The sequence below is a fragment of the Ixodes scapularis genome, unplaced genomic scaffold (genome assembly GCF_016920785.2).
Source record: "Ixodes scapularis isolate PalLabHiFi unplaced genomic scaffold, ASM1692078v2 PGA_scaffold1__304_contigs__length_218370807, whole genome shotgun sequence".
Classification (NCBI taxonomy): Eukaryota; Metazoa; Arthropoda; class Arachnida; order Ixodida; family Ixodidae; genus Ixodes; species Ixodes scapularis.
The window spans coordinates 48718346-48726892 of NW_024609846.1; the positions used below are offsets into that span (position 1 = coordinate 48718346).

The 8547-nt window shown below is 54.3% G+C and overlaps 1 pseudogene; it reads right to left on the reverse strand.

The window, feature by feature from the left end:
- Positions 1-3431: 3431 nt before the first annotated feature.
- On the reverse strand, positions 3432-4525 carry LOC115309058 (annotated as a pseudogene).
- Between the last annotated feature and the right edge of the window lie 4022 nt (positions 4526-8547).

Here is an 8547-nt window from a genome sequence, read left to right on the forward strand (position 1 = left end):
TTGTCCCCGTGTTTTTAGAAAGCTATATTTCGGGCTGAAAATCACTTCTTCTGAAAGCAAGTAGCAGGTGACCACGCCTCTTTTTGGGATACACTCCCTGTTTATCGATGAATTCTCCAACAAAACAAAATCAACACAAGACCTAAAAGCTTGTCCAGTAACAGGTAATCTAAAAAAATTATTTCGCAACTATTGCATAGCTTTTTTTTCAACCAAGACAATCACGAGACGCTGTGCACGTTTTTCCCAGGTGTGTACCGTGTGTACATTCAAGCGTTTGTGTTTTCGTAACGACAAAATGGCGCCATTGAATGCTGTTCCTTTATTCAATGGTGGCAGCATTGCACAATCCAATGTTTTGAAGTTTTGTGGATGGAACCCTGTTTCGAAAGCCATCAAGTGGCTGAGGGAAGTTGACGTCACTCTAATATACTTTACGGACCAAGCGACATGGCCTGTCACAAAAGAGGCCCGGCAAGCAAGGCGATAAGCCTAAAGGCGAAGACATGACTTTAGCAATGCCTTTCAAGCTGGCGGCTATTGAAAAAATGACTCTGAGGCTGATGGTGGAAATAGAAATTCGTTATTCACCAGTTTTTTTACTTTAAACTCAATTATCACAAAAAAGTGTTTTGTAGTACATAGGTACCATTTTTTCCTTAACCTGACATTATAGAGGGTTGATTTTTTATTCCTACCACATACATGGGTGTTCAAAAATACTGAACTAAAATTAAAAATGTGCACCTAGCCGTTTTTGAGTTAGGAAGTTTTTAATAGATGAAAACAGCTAAAATTTCAGTACTAGAAAAAAAAAATAAAAAAAAAAAAAACTTATTTTAGATTGGTTCAAATAATTCTAGTTCAGTGGATAAAACATAATATTTCGAACAAAATGATATTTACATGATAGGAATACTCCCAATAGTAACCGAGAAAAATGTTCCTCAACATGGCCTCAAATGCATGGGGAGTATAGGACTTACCCTGTGCCCTTAAAGAAATCTCTTTTAAAGACTTGGCAGCTAGAATGGGACACTGAAACCAACAACAAACTCCACGTGATTAAACCAATGATAGGCATCTGGGAAAGTTCATTTCACAGAAACCGTCGTCTCGAGGTTATGCTTTGTCGCTTGAGAATCGGCCACTCACGTCTGACACATATGTACCTCCTTTGTGGCGAAGAAGTTGCACTTTGTGCCCATTGTGGGGAATTACTTACAATTTTACACATTCTATGGGAGTGTAGGTTTTATCACCAACTGCGCGTATCATGTTTTCCTGAACTTTTTAGAGACTACCCTTTCATCCTATGTTTTTACTTGGTGACAGTGCTTTAGTACCACTTAGACGAGTTTTTAATTTTCTTAACAAAACTGGTTGTCTACACAAGTTATAAAAATCTTCTCTAGTCTAGCATCTGTTTTGCTGAGTTTTAATAAACATTTTGTTTGGCGCATTATGGCCTCAGTTGCTGCTGCGCCATTAAAACCTTAATCTTTCTTTTTTGACGTCGGAGCGAAGCAACAATCGCCCCGATCGTTCCTACCGTATTTCTTTATATGGCTGTCTCAGAGACTCATAAAACAACTTGTATAAATATGTTATTTTGCCGAGTAGTCTGCAAAACGAGTTTGTCAGACCACTTCCAAGCCTCCACATCTATTTTCGTTCACTTCAACAATTAATGTAAAATTCACTTACTTGATGCGTCGCACTGCAGTAATCCACTTTGTCGCCGTGTCGCTTCCCAAGATCTCGAAAGGAAGCGGTAAAGTTTGACGCTTCAGTCACCTTTGCGACTGTGGCAGTCTTTCACGCAGCAGTTGCAACGCTTATTTTTGGGAACTCTAGGAGTAGGTGAGATTTCACAGAAACCCGGTGGCGTCATAGAGACGGGAAGTTGGGACTTACTTTTACGAAAAATTATTTCAAAAATGCTCACGCCAATCCGAAATGCCACATTCACACGTGGGTTCTAAATGCGCTCGCCCGCAGTCCCCACGATCGGGGCCACCCTGTATGAGTATTCAGTTGCTCCAAAACCCTTTTGCATCAGGGCGGTCGCTCCCAAAGGAATGTCGCAGGCGCGATAAAAAGAAAAGTTGTTGATATGACATGGGTAAAGAAAAATAAGAGCAAAAACAAAAGAAAAACCACCAAAAATTTATGTCCACCACTTGGCCCATAGTTCCAGACGGTCTGACCTGGCTTGGCTCCCAAGTGACCTGTTCGTCCGCTTTGGCACCTTAGCTACACTACAGCGGCAACACTGGTCACAGTCTCACACAAGTCGCAACAGCCGCCGCAGTCTCTGTGAAGTCACGACATCGAGACAAACTGATGCACGTACCTCACTGAAAGTTTTTGAGGTGGGCAGGCTGTGTGTCGTCCTGGCTCGCTGGGGCCCGGAGGGCTCTGGCCTCGAACTCCTCAGCAGCACGGCAACACTTTTCCCACCTTGCTAGGTGACGCTTCGTCCGCTTCCACTAGCTCTGCCTCACGTTGTTGAAGCAGCGGTTGTGGTGGTCTTGTGTTCTGCCGCTGTTCGTGTTCCGGGCGTTTCACCAAGCCCAGGACTTCGTTGAGGGCCCTTCCTGCCGTTTCGATCGGTTGTAGACGCGGGCACTGGCTGAAGATGTGATCGATGTCCTCTTCCCCGAGGCCACATAATCTGCACGTTGCGTCGTCATTTCCGAAGACCTCTTTTTTTTTTTCCGCGTGAGCAGTGCGCCGGTCGGGGCCTAGAAAAGAAGGGTGCTCGCTCTGTCTCCCCAGTAGTGGTGGTAGGGAGCTGGTGCACTCTTGTGTTCCCGATGTCGGGCGAGTGACCGCTTCTTCTTCATTGCCTCTTGCCACAGACACATTTCCTTCGCAGTGATCTCCGTTCGTGTCGTCCTTGTCCGTTGTTTCTCACCGGTAGCCGCATGTCGCTCTGTGCCTGCACTAAATTTGCTGTCTATGGCCGTGATTCTTCTAATCCACCCTGTTCTGACTCTCCGGTACCTGATGCGCTGGTACATTCGCCTGGCATACCTTTCGCTGGATAGGAACGCCAGGCGACCGAGGTTGTGAGACTGATTTGGCCTCTTACCTCGTGGGTCGACCACCCCATTTCCTCCGTCACTGCTGCATTGGCTGCGCAGCAGTTTGCTCCCAGGAGCTATCGTCTAATCTCAGTCCTGTCTATACTAGATGATGATGACAACCCGAACGAAGTTGGGTTGAGTGCTTTATCTTTTTCGGAAAACTGACTGTTTTTGTTGGCAGGATGCCTGCATGTCACAGCCGATTGGGGGAAGAGGGATTGGGAGGATAGGAAGGATAGGTGTGAGAGAGAGAATGAGAGAAAACAGTCTCTCGTCATTGCCACGCCGTGGCGCGGCAAGTGGCGCTGTTGTAGTGTTCGTAGTTCGTGGGCAGCCCCGTGTGTTCACATCATGTACTTGGGGCCGGTGTTACCCAAGTAGGTGGCCAGCGGGCAGAGCGCCTGCTCTGTCCTGGCCCGGGGCAGCCTGGGTCGCAGAAGCTTGTCGCTGGGGCAGCCAAGGACACCGTATGCATGCCCCAAGTCCGCCTGCGCGTCTGAGATGCGCGGGCAATGGCACATCAGGTGCTCTGCGTCTCCGTGGGGGCCGCAGTGCCCGCAGCTGCTATCGCGGTTGCTCGTCCACCTCGCGCGCCCAACGGGTGTGAAGCTGGAGCCGGTACGCAGGCGGTGTAGGGCGGCCGCCGCGCCCCTTGTTAGCCGCCTGGGGAGCCTGGGAGGGAGCGGGCCGTGCTCGAGCTCGGGGTGGCTCAGCGCGACCCGCCGCCGCACAAGCAGACATGCGTTTGCGAACCGCGGGACTGGTGAGAGGGGGCCACCAGGGTCGCCATGGGCCCGGGCAGCCAGTTGGTCCGCCCTCTCGCTGCCGGACGTCCCCCGCAGTGCGACGGCAACCACTGGAAGGCGATGGTCCAGCCCTTGCCCTGAAGTTCACCCAAGCACGCCACCACCTCCCCGGCCAGCTGTGGTGAATGGTCCGGGGAGTGGAGGAGGCTCAGCGCCGCCCTCCGCCCTTGAGTCCGCCAGCACGACGACCCGAGCAGGCTTGTTCTCGTCAAAGAGGCGCAGGCCAAGCTGCAGTGCCGCGTGCTCCGCCGTGGTCGATGAGGCGTGGAGCACCAGGCATTCCGCCTTGGCCCTCCCTGTGTCCTCGCGGAACGCCGCTGCCGTCGCGGTCCTGATGGTGTCACGCACCGAGCCGTCAGTGTAGAGGCGTGCCCAGCCGTGGTAGCGCTCGTCACAGTGAAGTTCTGTGAGCTGGCACGCCACTGTTGGCTAAACGTTCCTCTTGGCACTCGGGTTGCTTACGGACAGCTCAGCAACCACGACTGGCGGTTCATTCAGCGAAGGAGGTGCCGTGTAGCGGACTGGAGCGCCCACGATGTCCCGCAGCAGCGCCAAGGTGTCGGCGAGCTGTGCCCGCAGCCCGCTGATGCGTGTGACGAGGGATGCGGCGCTCGGTCTCTCCTGCATTCTGACAAGGTGCCGCATTGCTCGCTCGTCCGCCGTGTTCCGGACTGTGTTCACCCCGGCCTCAGCCAGCGTCAGCTTCGATGAGGCATGTCTCAGGGCACCGAGGCACACTCGATGCGACCCCACTGGTGCTCGGCGAGAGCGAGCAGGAGCAGCGCGTACAGGACCCAGGCCAGGGTAAGGCCGCAATACAGCTGCAGCATCATTCGCTGTTCTGTTCCTCTGCGGGCTCCCCCCAGGAGGCGAAGGATGTTGGTAGTGGTCTGTGCCCCTCGCAGCACATCCCTCACCGCTGGCTTCAGGTCACCCGGTCATCCACTCTTAGCCCCAGGTACATGGCCTCTCTCCGCACTTCCAGCGGTGGTGAGGGTGAGGCCGAACGTTCAATGTGGGCCGTTGTAAAGAGCCACGGATTTAGGGGCCGAGAGCGTCAGGCCGAGCGTGGCCAGGTAGTGCTCCATGTTGGTGAGGGCGCGCTGGAGCTTTTCTTGGACGAACCGTCTCTGCCCTTCGTGGTCGCTGACCCAGATCGCGACGTCGTGCGCGTAGGTCGCGATCTGCAGGGGCACCTTGTACCGTGGCCCGACCCGCGCTGCTTAGGGAGGGCATGAGAGCCAAGCTGAAGAGAAGGGGGCTCAGCACGCTCCCTTGCAGCACCCCCCTTGTGAGCGTCCGCGGCGCGCTGTAGAGGCCCGACGCCCGAAACCTGGCCTCGCGCCCTTGGAGAAACGCCCTGACGTAGCGGAGTGCTCTCCCCCGCACGCCAAGTCGTGTGAGGGAGTCTACGTCTACGATGGCACCGTGGAGCACTCTTTCAAAAGCGCTGGCGATGTCGAGGTAGACCACCCCCGTGGTCCTCCTCCTCGCTTTTCCATCCTCGAAAGTCGTGGCGAGGTCCGCGATCGCGTCTGCCGTGCACCTCCTCCGCCGAAAGCCGGCGTAGCGGTCTGGCAGGGCTCTGTCACGGAAGTGGGGAAAATCTTTAATAAATGAAAATAATAGCCCACTCCGAGGCCAACAAAAATTATTGATCGAACACGTTGGCCCTAGCCAATCGCAACATAAAATAAATGTCTTATCTGTAGTCCAGACGCTGCCGAAGCCTGTCTTGCAGTCCCTGGTCGATGAAGAGCAGTCGTCACGGAGTCCGGAATCTTCACGCTGCTTGCAGGGACGACCCTACGTAGTACGTGCGCACACACACGCACCGCAGTGCAAACACGCCCGAAGGCTAAAATAAGCTCAGGCCCGCAGGCAAACTAGGGTCACAGCCCTACATACAGAAAATACAATCGCGACTGAAAAATAAGGCAATGACGAGCGGAGTCCCGGCCAGCTCCGGGCACTCCTAACCCCAAAGACGAACCACACTTTTTCCTGCCAGTCCACGTCTTTATATCGAGACTAGCAGCATTTTCAGGGCTCGTAATCTGGCCAATCAGCAATGAGCTTCTTAGCGCCAATCACCGCTCTTCGTTTTAGCAAAGCAACTAAAAATACAAAAGTACAGTTCCGAGAAACAATTCGCGAGAGACTTTGCCCGTCTGCGCGGCGGTGAACGCAATTCGAGATGCGTGTTTGTGAACACTGTCTTCGGTCAACAAGCAAAATGAAAATAACAAATAAAACAAACCAATGCTCTCGGTCGGCTTCGACTTTTGAAGAATGGAGACACCATCCAGCGCTCCTATGTCTTCTCTCACCTGGGGAGGGGGTTCTTCCGCCCGGTTTCATAGACACTTGCATGGGAACGGGCACGGCCGAAAGTTGACATCGTGCATATTGCACTGCTGGTGTGCCCGAGAGTCCTTACACAAAGCTTACAAGAAAACCCCGCGATTCGTGACAGGCTCCCACCGTCTCGAGGTGGTGCACCAGTCTGCACATCACAATCCTCTCGAGGAGCTTCCCGACGCACGAGGTGAGTTCGATCGGGCGGTGGGAGTTTAGTTGGTCTGCCGGCTTGCCTGGCTTCAGCACCGGGACGACGGTAGCTGTCCTCCACTGGGAAATAGGACCGCGGACCGCCAGGCCTCGTTGAGGTGGGCCAGGAGGTCTGGAAGGGTTCCCTCGTCCAGGTTCCTCAGGGCAGCGTTGGTGACGCCGTCTGGGCGGGGTCGAAGTGCCTGCGGGGCAGGGCCGCGATGGCACGTCGCAGTTCAAACATCTGCAGGTTCCCTTGGCCTCCATCCATCTCGTCCGCCGTGGGGGGGGGGGGGGGCGAAGCGTGACCACTGGCGTGGGCGCTTGGTGGGAATCGGCGGCAGAGAGGTTAGGCGAGGAGCGCGTCGGCTGCCATTTCGACGGCGTCCTGTGTCAAAATGTGCAGCTGGATGGCCAGTGTGACGACGGGGTGATGCGGGCGGGGTCGGTTGGCCAGCGTCCTCGCCATCCGCCAGGCGCTCGTAGTGCCCCCTCGTCCGTTGAGGGACTCGCACTTGAGCGCCCACTGTTCCCTCGCCAGCCACCGTCCGTGCCACTTGAGGAGGGTGTCAGAGCGTTGGAATGCCGCCTTGTCCTTGGGCAGCCTTGTCTGCCTTGCACTCCGTTGCGCGCGTCGTCGCTGGGCTCGCAGTAGGAGCCACTGAAAGCCTGGGTTGGGTCTGGTAGTCGGCACTTGCACCGTCCTCGTGGCCGCGCAGAGCGCCTCTGCGAGGGTTTGGGAATCGAGGACACGTCCTTGGGCTTGGAGGGCTGCGACGTCGGCCCGGTACCTCGCCCAGTCGACGACCCGACATGTCTATGAGGACGGCTTGGGGGGCTCTCCCACGATTATGGGCGCGTGGTCAGATCCCCAGCCATCTGGCTGCAGTTTGGCGCAGAGGTGAAGCACCGCCATCGTCAAGTCTATTACGCTCCCCTCCACGCCCGTTCGCAGGAACGTCTCCTCGCTGTTGTTAGCAACGGAGAGGTCCGTCCCATCGAGTGTCTGTTGCAGCTCGCTACCACGTTTCATCGTCCTTGAGTCCCCACACGCCTCGTTGTGTGCGTTGAGGTCGCCGTCGATGATGACAGGGCACTCCCCGCCTCCCAACTCTGACTCCATCCTGCGGACGACGCTTGGGTCCCAGTCGCCCTTTGGGTGAACGTAGGCAGACACCAGCAGATAGTCTTCAGCTTCCTTGCGCACCTCGACGCCCGCAAAGTCTGCCCGGGAGCAGCAGTATGACTGCGTGTCTATCTGTCGTACGACTGCGTGTCTATCTGTCGGTGACCTAGTGTGTTGCGAACGAGGGCGGCGGCCCAGGGGTGGGCGTCGTTTGCTTGTTGCGTGGATAGTCGGATTCTGATGCGTTGTGCCGGCATTCAATGCTAGGTCGCAAACTCAACGATGAAGTTAACTAAATCGGTCGCCGATTTGCTGCCCTTTTGGTCACATGATGCGATGTTGCGATTAAGTTTTTCTCTACGGATTCCAATGGATTTCGAGCTATGCTGGTGAAATAATAAAGTTAGCGGTGACGTCAAAATGTCGTCACGATTGAGTATGGCGATAGAGATAACTTTGTAGTATTCAGGCAGCCAAAGTTGCCAAAGTCAATGAAGATGGCGACGTTCACGCTCGCGGACGGGGCGAACCAAATCGAACTTTCACAGACAATCGCTATGTTTTTTATATGTTCGGTTCAAGATTCGTCAGGGAGAATACTTCCTGACACTTGTTGGCGCTGACAGTTGCCGTGGAAGCATTGGCGGTGTCGCGAGGGGCCACATATGCTGACTGCCGAGCAGCAAGTGCTCTTAGCTTTTTTTTTTGCTGACGGCACATTTTGCTGCGACGAAGACGTCTCTGTGCGTCGGTGTGCTGCGAGTCGCTTTGTATGTTACAAAGGCGATAATTGATAACCAGGGGCTGAAGCTGGGTGGGCTTCGCGTGCAAAGAGAAGACTGAAAGACGACAACCAAGAAGTTCAGCGATGCAAGTTGAGCGGTGTTGTCGGTAAGTGCTTAATACGCTGTGTTCTACACAGTCTGAATTGAACATTGTCTCAATGCGCTCGCACGAGAGCCCTCGGTAGAAA